This window comes from Elephantulus edwardii, unplaced genomic scaffold, assembly GCF_000299155.1.
Source record: "Elephantulus edwardii isolate Elephantulus edwardi_28Jun2011 unplaced genomic scaffold, EleEdw1.0 scaffold00194, whole genome shotgun sequence".
Taxonomy (NCBI): domain Eukaryota; kingdom Metazoa; phylum Chordata; class Mammalia; order Macroscelidea; family Macroscelididae; genus Elephantulus; species Elephantulus edwardii.
Window position 1 is genome coordinate 4,523,934 of NW_006399944.1, and position 5,048 is coordinate 4,528,981.

General features: G+C 39.1%; 1 pseudogene; it reads left to right on the forward strand.

Annotated features, from left to right (window-relative positions):
* Positions 1 to 2,185: 2,185 nt before the first annotated feature.
* Positions 2,186 to 3,139, forward strand: LOC102849685 (annotated as a pseudogene).
* Positions 3,140 to 5,048: the final 1,909 nt, after the last annotated feature.

Genomic DNA, 5,048 nt, shown 5'->3' on the forward strand with positions numbered 1-5,048 from the left:
TTCTAAAGCCATATATTATTGAGATCTGTATCAGATCAATCATTCCACTGCAAACTCAAGAGAAAGCAAAATGGAACAAACCAAAGCCTTCAAGACCAAGGCTACTTACTGGTAGATAACAGGACAATCTTTATTGTGTTTTCCTCTCATCACTTTTCCTAAGCACAACACAAAATTTAGTAGAAAGCAGAAACAGATAATGTAAGAATTTTTCCAGCAATAAGTAGAACTCGGGAATAAAAAGACATGTAGACCAAGGTCCAGGATACAGAAAAACGAATCTGACGTTGTGCAGTTATTTGCAAATTCTATGCTGTACCCAATAAGGTGCTACAAAGCTAAGTAGAACAGTCAACACTTGTGAGACACTGGGGAAACCAGAACTGGAGTCCAGAGACTGTGAACTGGTTTGTGTAAACATATTAGCGAAGGCACAACAGAAACAAACAAAAAAAACCCCAAACCTCTATTTTATCATTATCGATCTAGTTTGACAAGTCTAATGCTATTATGACTTTGTTTGCACAAACGAGCTTGTTATTTAAATTCCGATCTTTCTGCTATCTGGACAAAAGTGATTCTGAGGTGACTATTTTGAGAATATAAATACCAACATCAAATATATTAAGGCAATGTCCTTAAGGTTTCAGTGGAACTTTTATTTTATACATAATGTATAATGAGAAAATAAATCCACGTTTTAAAATATAAATTTTACTTGTAGAAAACATGGGGAGCTCTGGTTACATAGTATGTGGGAGTTCAGCTCCTAAGAAAAATACTGTGTTTCTCTAGTGGTTCAATTCACTGATTGAAGGAGAAATGTGAGCAATGCCTTCCACCTAACCTACAAAATTGGAAGCCAGCTTGAGAGTCAGTTTAGGCATTAATTCTAGCTCAATGATAATGATTCTGACTATAGAATAAATGTTGTTGTTATATACAGTGATGTCAGAACCAACTCAGAGTTGACCCTCCAGCATATTTTCAGTGACAGTGAATCACATGCAAAGAGATTGACAATCTTTGTCCCTTAGAGCCAATGGTGGATTTGAACTCAATGCCTTTGGGTTGACAGCACAATAACTTACCACTAGATCAGTCACTTGTATTCTATCAGGTACTCTAATTCCGGAAATATGTTTTTAAAGTAATGGTTAATGGAAGACTCAAATAAAAGATTTTTCTTCACTAATGACAACAGAATAATATTTTTTTCAAACTGAAACATTGAAATTTCCATTAGAAATACTCAATTGATAATTAAGAGAAAACTGAGTTAATATGCAATAATCATGCCTTGTGAGTGTCATCAACTATGGGCAGGACTAATTGAGTTAATCCTAGCAAATCTCACTTGTTGCTATGAGCCATTGAGTCCCCCATGACTAGCACCAATTTTATGCATCATAGTTATGAACCCTGCCTTATCCTGAGCCAATTTCATATCTGACTCATCTGTCCTCATTACCCTTGTTACAGTGTCAATCCATCTCATCATGGATCTTCCTCTTTTGCACTGTCCTTCCATCCTTCAAAGCTTAATGTATTTCTCTGATCACATGGCCAAATTATGTCAGAGACAGCTTCAAAGTCTTTGTCTATAAGGAACAAATTGGTTTCACCTTTTGAGGTAAATCTTATTAACACCTCCAAACTTTGTGAGGAAATACTTAAAAATAGATTGAATTATGAAGTAGATGATAATATACAAATATTGTTGTTGCTAGGTGTTGTCAAGTCTAGCACAACACATAGCGACCCTATGAACAATTGCTCTGAACTATGTCCTATCCTGTGTCATCTTCACACTTTCTGACACACTAAATCCCATTACTGCAGTCACTGGGTCAACCCACCTGGTCGAGAACCTTCCTCTCCTTCATTTACCCTCCATATTTCCAAACATCATGTTCTTCTCCAAGGAATAACCCCTCCTTGAAACATGCCTAAAGTATGTGAAACCAAGTCTTATCATCTATGCCTGCAAAAAGCTCTCCAGCTGCACCCTCTTTAAGTCATATTAATTCGTTCTTTTGGCCAACAATATATATATATATATATACACTCTAAGCAGCTTCAAGATCTTTACTTAAATAGCAAAAGAATGCTCTCTCTCCAGGCGTCCTCGTGCGAGTGACATCGTCTTTAAACCCTGCGTGGCAATCCCTGACGCACCGCAGTGATGCCCAGGGAAGACAGGGCGACCTGGAAGTCCAACTACGTCCTTAAGATCATTCAACTTCTGGATGATTATCCGAAATGCTTCATCGTGGGTGCAGACAATGTCGGCTCCAAGCAGATGCAGCAGATCCGTATGTCCCTCCGCGGGAAGGCTGTGGTTCTGATGGGCAAGAACACCATGATGCGCAAGGCCATCCGGGGCCACCTGGACATCAACCCGGCCTTGGAGAAGCTGCTGCCTCATATCCGGGGGAACGTGGGGTTTGTGTTCACCAAAGAGGATCTCACAGAGATCAGGGACATGCTGCTGGCCAACAAGGTGCCGGCTGCTGCCCGTGCTGGTGCCATTGCTCCGTGTGAGGTTACCGTGCCAGCCCAGAACACTGGTCTGGGCCCTGAGAAGACCTCCTTCTTCCAGGCTTTGGGCATCACCACTAAGATCTCCAGAGGCACCATTGAAATTCTGAGTGATGTGCAGCTGATTAAGACTGGAGACAAGGTGGGAGCCAGCGAGGCCACCCTGCTGAACATGCTGAACATCTCTCCCTTCTCCTTCAGGCTGATCATCCAGCAGGTGTTTGACAACGGCAGCATCTACAGTCCTGAAGTGCTTGACATCACAGAGGAGACCCTGCATACCCGCTTCCTGGAGGGTGTCCGCAATGTTGCCAGCGTCTGTCTGCAGATTGGTTACCCAACTGTGGCCTCAATACCACATTCCATCATCAATGGGTATAAGCGGGTCCTGGCTTTGTCTGTGGAGACTGACTACACCTTCCCATTGGCTGAAAAGGTCAAGGCATTCCTGGCTGATCCATCTGCATTTGTGACTGCTGCCCCTGCGGCCGCTGCCGCTACCGCAGCTGCTCCTGCTGCTGCGGCCCCAGCCAAGGTGGAAACAAAGGAAGAGTCGGAAGAGTCAGATGAGGATATGGGATTTGGTCTCTTTGACTAAAATCCAAAAACCCACCAGCTTTGTGTGAAACAAGGAAATAAAGGCTTCATTCTCTTAAAACTCTCTAAGCTCTCTCTTACGGTATTAAATGAGGCTGAGCATCAAAAAAAAAAAAAATAGCAAAAGAATCCCCTTAGACTAGAGGATATTAAAATGAAAACCAACTTTCATGTATTCTCTATTGAAATGTCTTATTGCTATTTATAAAGAAAGTAATAAAAATTCTGGTTAGATAACAAAGTATAACTTCTTAGTAATCAGACTTCTTAATACTAAAACTGCAAAGATAATGTGGCAGCTTCTTCAGAATTCTGAGTAAAAAATTTGCAACCTTTTCTTTTCAAATGTAAGTTTTCAGTTTGAAGACAATTATCAGATATGAAGGAAAGATCAAGACTTATAAAGTTGTTGTAATAGCTTAATAACTTTCTTAGTTATGGAATGAACTTTTACATTTTCCTCAATCTTTAACTATGATCAGGTTTTTCTCTTCTGATATTAATCAGCACAGAAAACAAACTATTTTCTTGTTCAAGTGGACTTTATAGATTTGGTTAAAATCTAGTTTTCAAACATGTGCAACTCATATGCCTTTTGCTCTGTGATAATACCGTGATTGTGGATGACAATCTCTGCATGGCAGTGAATAACTAACTACTCCGTCTTGGTCATAGGGTACCAATAGGGAGTTGTGCTGCTACCCAGAGGCTTCCGGACATTGGAAGTTTGAATGCATCAGCTGCTAGACAGGAAGGAAAAGTCAATCTCCTCCCACAACATTCAGAGCCTGGAAATCCAAAGGAGGGTCAGCTACATTTGTTCTGCCTGGCAACAATGGCTTTTCATTTCTCATTATATTAATTTTTTCTGGGGCAGGCTTTCTAGATAAATGTTGACTTCAAAAAATAGCTATGTCAGGGAATTAACAGGTACATTAGCCTTTTGATATGGAAATAATTTCTTTGTTTCCATTCATTGTACATAAGCAGAGTTTTGTTCTGTTTTGTTTGATTTGAGCGTTTTGTTTCTTCAGGTTCCCCCCCCCCTATTCACTTAGGAGAGTTTTCCTGAGAAAAGACAAAGCATTCTGATTGAGTCAAGTTTACATTGTGCTTTGTCATTTACATCCTTTCAAATTCAGTAGAAAAAGAAATGTCAGTATGCGGGGAGACAGCGCAGGTGAAAGAAAGGGTGAATGCATTCACTTTTAATCTGGTGCAGCAACACAGATGCAGGACATCTTACATAATTTTTCCCCCCAGTCTTTCTTGAACAAAGAAAAATTTTATATTCTGATATACTGTGTGCCCTCCTGTCTCAGTGGAAGAGAAAAAGAAGAAAAGAAAAAAATAGTTAAACTTAACCATTTATTTCCACCAATATTCCACTGTATACTTGAAAGAATACAGGAAATTTTATTTACAATTTAAATGTAGATGTACACACACACACACACACACACACACATACACACATGTAAATCACCCTTATTCTTAGTACTTAAGTCAGAAAAAAAAATCTGTTATTGCCATAAACATAATAAAATTGGAGAAAAACTCAGGGAGAAGCAATTTTACTTGCAGTAAATCTAGTAATGTTTATTAGAAGGTTAGAAAGTGCACCCTTACTCTTTCTCTTTCTCTCTTTGTGTGTGTGTGTGTGTGTGTGTGTGTGTGTGTGTGTGTTTACAACCACACTGTTTTATTACTTATTGAAAGCTTTAGTGAGAAAAGAAAAGAAAGAGAAAGTGATGAAATATCCTGGTCAGATTTGTATTTGTTGAATTATTTAAAACTGTTCCAACAGTGTGAAGTATACTATCTTTCCTTATACTCTCAAAAAAAGACATTATCCTTAGGAGACTTATTTAACCTTCTTGATTGCAATTACAATTTAAAAGAGATAAACA